General features: G+C 38.5%; 1 protein-coding gene across 4 annotated transcripts in view; it reads right to left on the reverse strand.

Moving 5' to 3' along the window:
• Window positions 1-13,446, reverse strand: part of LOC121630274 (protein TANC2-like) — an 84,459-nt gene extending 71,013 nt beyond the window's left edge. Inside the window, exons 1-2 of one of the 4 annotated variants that reach the window (XM_041970492.1) lie at window positions 13,149-13,446; window positions 11,653-11,829 (exon numbers count right to left, since the gene is read on the reverse strand). The gene's annotated coding sequence lies outside the window, so the exon portion shown is untranslated. Of the gene's footprint in view, window positions 1-11,652; window positions 11,830-13,106 lie in introns of all 4 variants that reach the window. The other 3 variants (XM_041970483.1, XM_041970503.1, XM_041970475.1) reach the window with 3 other exon arrangements.
• Between the last annotated feature and the right edge of the window lie 1,376 nt (window positions 13,447-14,822).

A 14,822-nucleotide genomic window follows, 5' to 3' on the forward strand; every position in this document is an offset into this window, starting at 1 on the left:
GGTTGAGGGAAAACTGACTCTTTGGATTGTAAAGGTTGCAGATCCCTGCACTAAACAAATTCTCTTTAAACAGCAACAGTTAAAATATTTCTCAGTATATATAAAATAAAATATTTATGAGAAAGAAGGATGAAATGTTCAGGATTTACTAATTAAAAGGTAAAAAGTCAGCAGGATGAATTTAAAGCTGTGAAGCTGCTTCCTTCTAAACACAGAAGGAACAATATGTGATGAATATCAGCATCAGGTGAACAGACAGAAAGCAAGATTAGAATCTCACAGCTTCTAGATGGTGAGGAGAGAGAAATATTCACAATATGCACAATAACTTCCATCCATGCAGCTTCACTGCTTCATTATCCAGGTTTCTGGATATAAATTCTCTAAACTTTCATTCTTAGCTTGACTGTTTAGCTTCACCTCTGCACCTGCAGCCTCCGCTACCAGGAGTTAAGGGGTTAACATCTCGTTTCCAGGTGTAGCGTTAGGTCTGTAGATGTAACTATAAACTTATGTGGTATCCACAGAAAGTCCAGAATCGCAGCTACCAGCTCAGTAAAACCATTTCTATCACCAACAAACACAGTTAAGACAACAAACGAGACCAGGTACACAAAGTCCGGAAAAATATGTAAACACAAATTATGGCTCCCCGTGTCCACCCGATGGCATGAAGAAGCACAAACGACTCCTCTACTGAAAGCTCACATCTCACAGATTCCACAGCTGGAAGTTTCATCTCGCTATGACCAAGATTCACCGAACCAGAGGCAGAAGAAGACCCGATTTATGCTGAATGTAGGGCTGGGCGATATGGCCTAAAAATAAAATCTCCGATTTTTTATAACCAAATCCAATTTCCGATTTTAATCTATTTTTTTTCCTTTTCTTTTACAAAACAAAAATAAACTTATTAAAACATTCATTTGTTTATATAGATGAATGCTAGCAAAAATAAAGCATATAATGTCATAGCTCTTCCACCATATAAACGACTTCATATCTTACATTGAAATATGCGACACAATGCATCCGTGATCTCTTTCCATCTGGATCCTTATCATACAGGATCCACTGCAGGAATAATTCCCCTGATGAAGGTTGTCTCTTAACTAGTGTTTGCAGCATTTCTCACTGCAGTTATACGCACAGCTAAATCCCAGGCGTGAGTGAAGGGTCACTTTACTGAAAATCTGTCAGACAAACACCGTTCTGGTGTGGAGGGAGGGCTAAGTCTGCTGCTAACTAAATATGGAAAAAAATTCTGATTTTCAAAAAAATTAATCTCCAGAAATGGAAAATTCGATTTATCGATTTTATCGATTAATCGCCCAGCCCTAGCTGCACGTTTGTAAAACATAGTCATTAAATGTCTTACCTTTGCTGTCTTGCCTTAAAACTTAAATCAACCAGGAAAAAAATAAATAAAGAAATAGCTTTGTCTTTTGAAAGCAGTTTCCCGTCCAAACAATCACAATTTTCAGCCCATCTGCATGGGTTTGACAGGCAAAGAGAAATATTGCTTCTTTTTCTTCTTTATTAAGTGCCATACAGAAAACGTCTCTTCATTTTAATAAAACCGCTCTTTTCTGATTACATCAGACGCACCGCTGCAGCAGGACCAGACATGGAGAAAGAGACATGGACTGCAGCCTCTGCATGTGATGGCATGAGATGGCAGTGATGCCATTTGTCCAAAGAGTTTCTTAAATCCCGGATTGTTCACTGTGTTAATTGAGAAAAAAATTCTGTTTGATTATAACGTTTGTCTTTCTGTCTCTGGGAGCTGGTGGCTTCTACAACTCACAAAAATGGAACATTTTTCTATTTTCTTGTGTCACGTCGCAAGCCCCCGTGTGCACGTCTACGTGAACTAGCGCAACATTTTACATGCACAAATGTCGCTTGGCTGGAGGAGGGCAGCGATTTTTGCCTCATCGCTCAAGTTCCATAGAAAATGATGGAGAAGGAGCGACGTCGCCTCCTGTGTGTCCAGCCCTTAACTGTTAAGGTGTTTGCAACTCGCGCTGAATAAAACTAGAGCGTTCGGGCTGTGGGAGGAGTCTGTAGCAGTGGGAGGAGTCTGCAGCTGAGCGCTGCAACGCCAGTGGTGCTCGATTTGCAACTGAAAACAGCACAAGAGAAAACTGCGAATGTCAAAAATAATGGGATCATTTAATTTTTATTGTAATTGTGATTAAAATTCAATTAATCGCCCAGCCCTAAACTGCTTTAACACGCGATAAAAAAATGAACAACTTGAGCAACTACAAGCAAAAACAAACCAAACTAAAACAGCAGGCTTGGCCAGAGACATCAATATTGTCTGTGATATCGTTATCGAGATATTTTAGAAAAATATTATATCATTTGTTGATGATATAACCCACCCCTAGCCCAGACTAAGTAAAACAAAGTATATGAATTGTGAAAAGTGCACAACATTATATTACTAACATGTGATGCTATAAGTACACAATATAATAAAAGATCAACAAACACTGGTTGGAGGGACCTTTTTTAAAATTCAACCAAGGACCCTAGAATGGCTTCTGGCTGTACAGCCAGGATTACATTATATAATTATAAACAGGATTACCTCATTTGAAAAAAGAAAAAAAAAAATACTAATACAAATTTAAAATGATATAAACCACCCTGCTTGAGTAACTCTTAAGCTACAAAGTTCCACATTCTTTCATAATTTTTGTAAAAATAATAAAGCAGAGGTGTATTCAAATTATACATATATTTTCAGTTTCTTTAGTGAGATGGTTGAATGTGTCAGAAATTGTGAGTGAAAAGCAGCCCCTGAAGACAATTCATGGTTCACACAAGTCATTTCCAAACTGTTGCTTTACTCTCAAAAATCCTGATTTTACAACCACAGTCATCTGACGAAAGCATCATTCAACTAACCCAAAGATGTGTGCAGTAAATTCAGCTGTACTACATCTGCCACAGATAGTTAGAAGCTGCTGTTCAATGTTTTTCTGCACAATCCACAGTTTAATGTCGTCTGGTGGTCAAGGTAAATGGACAGATTGAGCTCCAACTGTAGTTCAACTTAACGTATGCATGTAACCCACGTCACTGACAAAGAAAGGTGATAACATGACGTTTATGGCAGAGAAACATAGATTAATTTACTTTAGCTAAACAAGGATCATTGGCAAGATTTGTAAAGTAAAGCAATGAGTGTAGCTCACAGAGAATAATATATAAGTACCCAATAGTGAAGGTATATTAAAGTGCTATGGTTATTCTACGAAGCAATGTGATGCTAATGTTTATTTGTCTTTAATGTAAAGAAAATTGAGCAACCATTATATGGTTAACCATGGCCATGTTTGACTGTGTAAGACATAAAAATGCCAGATAGGAATGTTTCCAACACCTTGTTGAATCCATGCCACCAAGAATTAAGGCAGTTATGAAGTAAAAAAGGAGGTCAAACCCAGCACTAGCAAGGTGAAAACACAGGAAGTCACTGTTCAGGGCTGGTAAACATATTCAGTGATGCAAATTTAGGGTTTTTGTAGATGTGAGCAGGACTGAGACAGAATGCAAATACAACTCAAATAAGTACCTGATCTGCCTGTTTCCTGATAGACTCTTTTGATCTTTGTGATTTGTGTGGAGGTTCATTAGCTTATCCTGGGAAACATGAACTGAACCATTCTGGTAGTTCCCCTCCACCTCAGGGTTTGTATATATATATATATATATATATATATATATATATATATATATATGTAATATGTGTAAATAAAAATAAAATTAATTTATACACACACACACACACGTGTGTATTATTTTTATTTTAGCCGCATTGGTCCATATGAAAAAAAAAAAACAGAATTAGAATTAGAATTATGTTTTTGAGTCCATTGATTGACACATGAATTTATACATACGACTCCTCAATACAGAATGAAAGGTAGGGACATTATTTGATACAAGCATGAGGCTTTAACTTGTCCATCTTGGAAGTGAAAGCAGTTTTCTGAATGTATCATGAAATGCCACCTGAAGCTTTTGCACTGAAGCCTTACTATAAGTGCACCACAAATGAACAATACAGAAAGGAGTACAGTATGTTCTAAAAAGGGCTTTCACATCATCTGGACACATATAAAACTTGTGTGTTAACATATTTGCTTGTGCATACAGTTTACAGTACTGATGATGACATCATCACATAACTCATTTCTGATTATGTGACCTAAATATTTGACTTTGTTCACCACATTAAACACCTGGTCTGCTAAATAAAATGAATGAAATTTTAACTTCTAGTCCTCCTTGGTTCTAGCAATCATGACAACTCTTTTTCGGATTATATGTGATGTCATACTGCACACCATAACTTGCACAGACTTGAAGCAGTTAATGTAAACCAGCACTATAGGGAGACAGAATGACCAAGATACATACATCAGAGGATTAATGGGATGATCCCCATCTTGCATCCATTTTTACATTCATTCAACTTACTTGAGAGATCATCCATGTATTAAAAAGTACAAGCAACAGCATGCCAGCTATATATATATATATATATATACAATTTTTTAACAAAAAAAATCTTCTAACACTATCACAGCAACAGCTGACCAGATCCTTTTTTTAAAGTCTTGAATGAATCTCCTCATGACCATTCTCCTCCTTAAACACTGCGTTTGGGATGGACACGGACGTACAACCTCTCCACGTTGTAGGTGATTCTATTCAAGTTACACTACAAGATCTTCATTTTCTTGTCACACATGACACAGAAATGAGGAAAATTCGAGTTTGATTGGCAGTCATTGATCTCTAATGTGACTTCAACAAAGAGAAAATTAAACAATTTTGAAGAAGAGCATTTTGAAGAAACAACAGTCCAATAAACAATAAACAGTTAGTTGAACATTATCTAGAAGCTCCAGGTGTTACTGATGTTTCCAGCATGCACTTTAAGACACTAAACACCTCAGCAGCACAAAGGACATCACCTCCTCCAGACGAGCGCTGTCGTCATCCCCAGCCACCGTGAAAAGGTCAACTCATGCAAGGCAGAGGACCGGACAACATACCTGGCTGGGCTTTAACAGGCTGTGCTAAGGAGCTCAAGGATGTCCTAACAGACATCTTCAGCACCTTTCTGAGGCAAGGCCACCATAGTAATACTGGTCTGAAAGAAGCTCCACCCGCCCAGCTACAATTAGCGGCCTGTGCCATTAGAATCCATCATAATGAATCGCTTCGAGCGTCTCGTCATGCGGCCTGTTCCAGTTTGCATTCGGGACCAAGCGGTCCACTGAAGACGTCATCTCAGACCTCACCCACCTGGACTCCAAAGACTCATAGAAGCAGATGCTGTTTCTGGATTTCAGTTAAGCTTTTAACACAATCAACTCCAGCAGCTAATAGGTCATGTGGGATTTAAAACAAAACAAAAAAAACATGCAAAATGTTGCATGTTTGTGTGGGTGTGTCCATTTGGATGTACTGTATGTGGGAGAAATGGACCACACTCAAACAGGTGTGGATACAGTATTTACATTTGTAGTACAAACTGCTCTGAGCAACATAAATCATGTGACAAGAAGCAAATACTTTTTGTGTAAGGAGTAATTAGAGTAGGTTTGCATGCACATCTCTGAGGATTTCTCCTGAACTTAAGTGCTTAGTAAATATCATTCAGACTTGAGGTTAATTTTGGCTGAAAAACCTCTTGCAGATTAGTCAAGTAGCTAAGCAGTTATGTTCTAAAGGTTTCTTTCCACCAAACGGTGCGGGTCGGGATGGGATGGTTAGGGTGTGGATATGGTGTGTAAACTATGATCTTCTTGCATTTCCACAGCCAACTGTAACCTTAAGCCTGGTACACACATAAAGATTATTGGGCTATTTATGTCCGGATTTTGCCTCTTTCTGACCAATGATGGTTAACACCCGATTATTATAAGTCTTATAAGATTTCCCTGTACAATTATCGTTTGGTCTGGGGTGTCTCATGAGCGGATTTGACCCAATAATCGGCCTTAAAACGGGTTGTAGCCGAGAATCGGAAATATTAAACATGTTCAATATTTAGGACCCGACATCTTTATGTGTGTGAGGAACGCCGACGACTCGTGAATTGTCACTGCGTGGATGGTGACGTGAAATGGAATGTAGCCAATCAGGGAGCGAGCTGGCTGGGGAACAAGGAAGTAAATAAAGTCCGTGTTCATGCCGTCTCCAGTCTGTTTTATTTATTTATTTTTTTTGTTCTGGCTTTCTCTCTTTCTCTGTTAACAATCCCACCGGCTCCACCGGCAGCCTCTAGGCCCAGGATCCACCATCAACCTTTGTTTGCCTTGTTTTGTTCCTTTACACTACCATACACGACCTATTGTGTTGAAGTGTGGGGGAACACATACAAGTCACATTAAATTCAGTCTTTCTTCTTCAAAAAAAAAGGCCATAAGAATAATTACAAACTCCACCTGTACAGAACCAACTAATTTTCTGTTCATCAAATTGAAAATTTTGAAATTTGAAGATCTGCTAAAATTCAAGACTCTTCAAATTATGTACAAAGTTAAATATGAACAATTGCCTAACAGTATCCAAAAGCTTTTCCAGTTAAGGGAGAGTAAATTAAACCTAAGAGGAACATACAAGTTCAAAAACCAGCTGTGAGAACAAATGCTAAATGTCACTGTATTTCCACAAGAGGAGCTCAACTCTGGAACAGCTGCAATGAGGATATAAAAACATGTCAATCAACAGGAAAATTTAAACAAAAGATAACAGATGAGATAATTAAAAAATATGAAACTAATAAGGATATCTGTTGAAAGCTATGTATATTGTATATTATGATTTTTTGTGTGTAGTAACATCGTGTGTTGTGTAAGTGATATTGTAATAGGACATAATGTGTAACATTATTCTGTGAAAGTGTCAGTATACAAGTTGTTTTTGACAAATAAAGAATAAAAAAAAAGAATAGAAAAATAGATTATTGAAGCACACCACACACAGTACAATCAAAACTGTTAAATGCCTGATTTTTTATCTTAACATGTGAGGTTTCGAACCGATAAAAAATCTCATAAGATTAAAAAAATCCTAATGTATGTACCAGACTTTACCTGAGAGCCGGAGCATCAGCCGGATGGTGATAGAAGCCTCAGCTACGTAATAGCACGCAACGCCTTCCTTAAAGGATAACTAAAACACGACGGGGAGAATGGCGGCCATTCAACAGTTTGTGTTTTTTCTTCTTGGCCAGGCCTCGTAACACCATTTTAAATGGAGATTTAGTCAACAAAAAGAAAGTCTGTTGCTCCAAACAAGGAGCCATTCCTGCTTTGTTTTTATGCCAGGTTGCACAGGAAGTGAGTTTTTTTTCCAACCAATCAACGGATTCCAGTGTGTCAAACTCCACCTTTTTGGGTCTGATCAGTTAGATTGATACCCCAATGGAAGGGTCCCAAAAAGTAGGATGGGTCGGGTCAGATATTAGTACCCTTCCCAATTTCTGTGTGGAAACACAAAAGATGTGTCCTGCCCTGCCCCCATTGGTGGAAACGGGCTTAAATTGGCTTATATGGCCACAATTATTATAAATTGGGCTGATGTGGATTACATAAACTGTCTTAATTAGATGAATGAAGTCAGTCAGAGTGTGACAAGATTTGTTGAGTACGACTACATTTTTTCTTTTCACATTGGTGTACCTGAAGCCTAATTTATGCTCTATGTTAAACATGCATATGCACACGGACAGGGCGTTCTGTACATCTACTGGCTTCGTTGTTTCAGAGCGCTTACAGATGCATAGCCTGATAAAGCAAACACGTCAGTATTACCAGAAACCACAGGGGGGCAGTGCTGAGTATTCAATGGCCGTACAGACCACTGCTACTCAGATACACAAGTACAGGTTAGTAAAACCAATATATATATATATATATATATATATATATATATACTGTTATAACACTTTATTGTCCCTTCACTCTTACACCACATATCAAAACAGGCTTTAAATCGATCAATTTTTCCACAACAGCTATTTTTTTGACAAATCCCTTACAACGAATAAAGATTTAAATATTTGTAGGAAGTATTTTAGTCCAGCTTTATTTATAATGCAGTGTAAAACAACCAAACCGGACGACTGTGCTGCACAGAAAATAAAAATAAAAGCCAAAGACATTTGTAGATAATACACAGCTGTTGCTTATGCCAATAAAATCTTTAAACTACAAAACGCATCGCTATGCAAACTCAACCTAAGTTTTATACCTGTCGGCGGTCCCTTTTTCCCAGACATCTTCCCCATTTCCTCTTCACCAGCCTCCCAAACAATGAGTGGCTGTTTGTAAAAGCAGAGGGGAATCACCGGCAGTCAGAAACACACCTTCAAACAGTCTAGGCCCAGAGCACACACAGAGGTATGTTTGACCAGGATCGGTTGTGTATCCGTGTCTTTAGGGATGTTTGTGAAGAGCGCAGATGTGCAGCTGAACTCACAATAACTTAAAAACGCTGTACAGCACTCTTATCTTTCTTCCTCAGTGAAGCCAATCCCTCCTTCCTGACAGCGCTACATATACAGGAAGGGAGAAAGTGTGAGTGTGTGTGGCCTCAAAACAGCTTCCTACAGATAAACAAAGGCCACACTGATATGCTCACCTTTTACTCTTTTCTTTTTTGTGTGTAAACTCTTCAGATTAAAGAATCTGAACACCCAAAACAAATAAAGTAAGAGATAAAAAACAGGATTATTCTGGTTTTTAGAGAAAACAAACATAATCAAGAGTTACTGAGACAAAGGTCCATTAAAAAAGACGAAGACGAAAATACGAGGAAAAATATTGGTAAACTGTACTAAAGCTGAATTTAGCAGATTCAACTATACAATTATTCATCATACAGATATAAAGAGTAGCATTAAATATTTAACAATGGTTGAATTCAATTCAATCATCTTAATTTGTAAAGAGCAAATTCAGTCATCACAGGGTTCTTTACTAAAAAATCAAATAAATTCAACGGTCTACAACTATAAGACTATTAATAATGATAAAAAATATTATGAAATCTAACAGCTGTTTATTTGAAATTAAGTCAACACGTCTTTAAAAGAATGTCAACTGCATCTGTCCATCAAACGGTGGAAAACAATGTGGAAATGTGACATTTTAACAGCTTTTATCCAGATATTTTTATATATGAATGAAGACGGAATTTAAAATTATGCAGACATGATTATAATGATCTAAAATAACTGTAATTATCCAATATAATTGTTAATTGTTAGAAGTTAATACTAGTGAACTCTGGCAGATTTTTTCACAGATTTACTCCTCCATCTTCGTCCTGTCTCTTTTCTGAGATCTCTCCAGCCAGTAAAAGTCAGTCTGGTGTTGACTCCTGTCTTATCTCTTATCTCACTTTCTTCCTCTAATAATGTCATGTTGGATTTCTTTGATGAATCAGCAACACTGTACAAAATGGCAAATGTGTCGATGTCCGGTGTCTGCCGTGTAACCTGGCGCCATAAAGTGAAAAATATATTTTTATTGATATGTTTTTTTATATATATCATCCAGCCCTAGCATGAACAGCTAAAGGTGAAAGGAAACCGCTTAGTGAGTCTTTTTGTGCCAATAAAACCACTGTGTGAAGGGTGCTAAAAATATTTCACAAAATATGTTTTTCATTTGAAACCAGCCAGCTAGTTTTAATCTTCAAACTGGAAGACTCAGACATGTATGTCCATCGTCGGACTTTTATGATGTGGCAGCAGCATAAAATGAGATGATGCTTCTCTGTTTAAAGCATCGGAGCACATTTTCATGCTTCTTTGCGTAGCTGCGAGGTAGATGCCTTTTCAGGTGTTTAAACTAATTAACTGTTGGTGTTGCCATAGTCTGCATATTTTATTAGTCTGTTCTTCGTGGCTGCATCCAAATTACTGACGTGGTGGGACCTTTTTTGTCAGTTCCGACTTTCGTGACTTTCTTTGACTACGCTGGTTCTCCTAAGCTTCTGTTTAGGTTCCTTTCTCAGCCCACTGGCAGCTCATTGTATCTTTTATTCTTGGGTTTTCTTGGTGGTTATTAACCAGCTTTGAGGCAGGCGACCGCCACCTAAATGACTGGAGGGTGCTGAGAGAAACAGCTTTCTCTGTGGATGGATGTCAAACATCTCATCACAGAGATCGACATAAATTGGATCACAACACAATTTTGTGATTTTTATTTTGTTATTGTTTTAAGCATCTTTATGGTTACTTTCCATGTTTTGGTCATTTTGTTGGTTGTTACGTATCTGTGGCCATTTTGTGTGTCTTTGTGGATATTTAGTGTCTTTGTGATTGTTTTGTGTTTCTTAGTGGTTGTTTTGAACACTGACTTATTAATTTAGAATTTTTAACAACTCTGGTAAAACCTGGTAAACTTTCTCAAAGATAATGTAGACTCCAGCGAGTCTGTAACTCACCACTCCATTTCTTGCCCAGTTTGAGAAGAACCTTTTTTTTATTAAAGGAACTAGTTGGACAAATGTTTGTAGGTAACATTGCCTTTATGATAATCCCCAACATTTGGGATTTGGTCACACCTGACTGATTATTGTGGGTGGTCTGGGCCTCAAAAGACTCTTTTATCCAACGAACCCCAAATGACTTCTCGGTACATTAATTACTGATTGCTGAAACTTGCGGTTGTTACTTTCACAATGCATGGTGCTGACATTTCTGGGCATTTTCTGAGTCTTTCTTTGTTTTGTCATCAATTAAGTTATGATATTTATTAAAGGTGATAAGAGGCAAACAAGACTGGCCACTGGCATCCAACAAACTACACCAGTAAATTTACAAATAAACTTAGTGGTCCATTATTACGTCGCTCGAGTGTATCTTGTAATTTTTCTTTTCAACCAGCTATCTATGATCACTGATCAACCAATACATGTGTTCTCATTTTTTAAACTTATTCAAAAAATAGTGTGATATTCCTTCACATCTATTCAATGCGCCTCCTTAGAAATTATTTGTAGCCTCCCACTTTGAAAACCTCTGGTCTTGGATATCCCGGCCATTTAAGCTGCATGTCTGTAGGCTGGAACATTGTAATTCAAAGCCTGTACAGATGTGGGTGGCAAAGTTATACATTTTAAAACTAAGCCCTGAGAAGGAAACTAATTTCCACTGCTTGTGTTTAACAAGCTTGTTCTTTCAGTCACTACCCACAGCTCGTGAGGGTAGGAACGGTGAGTCACTGGTAAGTCCAGTGAAAAAAAATCACCTTTTGGATCAGCACTTTCTTAACCACGACATACACATGGAGAGTCCACATGACTGCAAACACCAAAGTGATACCAAACACTGACACGTTAACATTTTCTGTGACCTTACACCCAGTCAAAGTGGTCCCTACACTGCCCCCTACTGGTCACTCACATGCTGCACCTCGCAAATGGATAATGTTAATTTCGGAGGGTGTGTGCAAACAATTCCTCAAACAGACTCATTATTTAAAAGGGGCTATCTCAAATCCTTACACTTGACCTGAGAATTTGATCTTGCTTGGTATAAACAACTAAAGTTTAATCAGCAGAACTTAATAATGATGCACGGGGTCATTTTTTGTTCACGACACTGACCTGACACTACATCACTGGAGGCATCCTGACAGGGGGCATCGCTCTACTTTATGGCAGCTCGACTGTTAGGATGACAGGCTGCTGAAGGACAAATTAAGGAAAAATCTTGGTACGGGCAGCTTCATGATAGGTGCATCATCAAGGACACCAGGCGGGTAGTCCACACTAACTCTCACCCTGTGGAAAATGATACCAGGTCATTAAATCACACGCTGCCCATTTCAGAGACAGTTTCTTCCCACAGGAAGTCAGAGTGATGAACTGTGCTCATCTCAGCCTCTTCTTTCCAGCAGAGATGACTTTTTTATTAGTTATCAAGCTATATTGTGATGAATATCACGTATTTCTTGGCATCCTGGGCTCAAGACAGGAATGAATCAGACTGGTTGAGATAAACAATGATTTTGTGGAGGGTGTTTAAACCCCCACCCCCGTATCTTTTGTATTCCTTTAATTTGCACCAGTGATGGTGTGTGAGTCATCTAATTAAACTAATGAGTGACACAGTGATGGGGGCTTTTAATCAGCACAGGGTTAAACCCCACCGATGAAGTAGAGGGTAAGGCAGATTAATGTGGGATTACACCCATCTGCACTGCCACTGTCTAGGAAAAGAAGCCAGAAAAGAGGCTGGCAGAACAAAAAACAAGGGAATTTGTTTGACGTTACACAAACGTGATGGTTTGGAAAGGAAATATCACAGTAAAGGAGTAAATCCACACACACAAAGACAAATGTGGCACAGTCAGCTGAAAAAAAAAAAAGTTAAAATGAGGAAATGTTAATTTAGGTCAATTTGAAATAAGATGCACATGTCTGATGTAGATGCTAGAAGACAATGAGCTGCATAGATTTATAGATTTTCCTGTGTTGGCAGCCATAACAATATGCATAGATTGGTATGTTGAGAAGGTGACAGATAATCCTGTCAATTCTAAACAAAGGCTTTCTGTTTCCTGCCAAAACAACTGTAAATCACCAGCTGCCTCCAACAGACATCCGGCCCAGTACAAGGACAAGATTATTCCCAGTCCTCCCAGTGCAACAACAATCCTGTACTGTACAAGTTCAGGTGTGATCATGAACTCAAGGCAGATTATTTTAAATGATCTTATCTACAGTAATTCTCAGCTCCTGCTGTTGAGTTAAAAATATCAAGATCACACTTATTTCCTGGAGAAATAAATAACAACAACAACAACAATAATAATATAATGCTCAGAAAATATCAACCACAACAAGGAGAATAATCTTTGGTGTGAAGGATCAGGATCGATAGTGGGATGATTTTAGAGCCCAGGCTGCTGTTTGTTATTGATGTCTTTGATGCTTTTGCTGTGCTGACTCCACATCCACGCACGCACACACATTAATGATAAAATACACGCACCAAACCGCGTTACTATAATCGCCCCCCCTCAGTCACACACAGATTACATCCAGCACACACTCACATAAGGCGAGCCAGAAACGCGGGGAAATGACAGCAAACACACCTCCAGCGTTGTTTTTCTCTCAGTTCACAGCCGATGATTCTAACGTCTGACCGGTAGATAATAGGTCGGTCACGGTCTGGTTAGTATCCAGCCCCTCGGTGCGTCCTCATGCGTAAATTCCCGGTAGAAACCAGTAGAGACGTTGAGCGTGAGGCGGATTCCCGCGCGCCTCGATTCCCCCATTCATTACCGGATATTAGAATCTCCTTATCAGTAAACGGATCCTAATATTATGACCATTTATCTTTCTAAGCCGGTGAGCACGAGCTGACGTCTGAGATCAGCCCCTCCTGTGAGCACGAACCTCCTTCGGTCGACGGGAGGCGTTGCATTATTCATGAGAGGGGCGTGGCTTAATGCGCCGAGCGTGTGCTTCAGCGCGCGGGTGTGTGCACGCGCACGCGCTGCAGACGTTTACGAAAGCGTCCCTGGTTGAAGCTCAGTAGAGTTGTAGCGGTCATGAAAGGCAGGAGGACATCTAGTGGTGAAAGTTACCAGCTATACTGGTAGATTACCGTCCAGGACGGACAATCACGTTCTGACACATAGTTGGCTACACCAAGGGTGTCAAACATAAGGCCCTGGGCCCGTTACAGATACCTGTGATTAAACATTTTGAGATTTTGTTAAGACCCGGTTTGTGAGTTGTAATGCATGTGTAAATTATATATTATCCTATATAATGATGTCCATGTGCACATGAATGCAGCATGATAACGTTCTACATCATAATGTGGAGAGCAGCAGTCTACTGGTTACAGAGGTGGCAAATGTTAACTTTAACATCAACTCTGCCATGTTTTTGATCATTATGCACTTTTCATTCAGCACCATGATGATATTTGTCTAACCAAACGTTTTACATATTATGAAGAGGACATTAAAGTCACAAAACCACCAGATGTGATGCATTAATGATGAAGAAACACAGTTTAAACTTGTGATTTGGCTCAAAACAATTTTTTCCTAATCAATGGAGTCTCCAACAGTGATTAAAGTCATACAGTGAAGGATACTTAGAAACCAAGTGTTGATTAAATAATATAATTGGAAGTTTGCTTTTACAAATTTAGCTTTATCATATAATTATTCCTGAAATCTAGACTTTTTTTCAAAGGTCTCATTCACATGTGCAACCTTTTCGTCTGTGCCCCTACGTGGCCCCTCATAAAAGTTTTCTAGACCCACCACCCCTGATTACAGCATGTTAGTGATAAAAGAAGTAGTCAGCACAGAAAGCACATGATAAATATTATGCATCGGTATATACATTTGTTTCAGAGGTAAAAGTGATTTCATCTCCAACCTTTTATGTATCCAAATTCTCTGAAAGTTAATCAGTGGAATTAACAGTTTGGACATATTTTTTGTTGTTTATTAATTGTATACATTTATCATATTTTATGTTAAACATTCAAACAGTTTAGAAGAGAAGAGGGACTTTTGAAAGGTGACTCTGTGAATGCAAGACTTACCTAGAAGAATTAACAAATTAATGGCCAATTTATGTATTTTACAATTGTACATGCAGTACAACATGTGTAATATAAAATTACAGCCTTGGCCTCTACAATGTATAATATCACAACATTAAGAGAATCAGGTGGAATCTCTGTGCGCATGGGACAAAGCTGAAAGTCAAAACTGGATGCTGGTGACGACTGCTACCAGAGA

Source organism: Melanotaenia boesemani, chromosome 2 (genome assembly GCF_017639745.1).
Source record: "Melanotaenia boesemani isolate fMelBoe1 chromosome 2, fMelBoe1.pri, whole genome shotgun sequence".
In the NCBI taxonomy this organism is placed as follows: Eukaryota; Metazoa; Chordata; class Actinopteri; order Atheriniformes; family Melanotaeniidae; genus Melanotaenia; species Melanotaenia boesemani.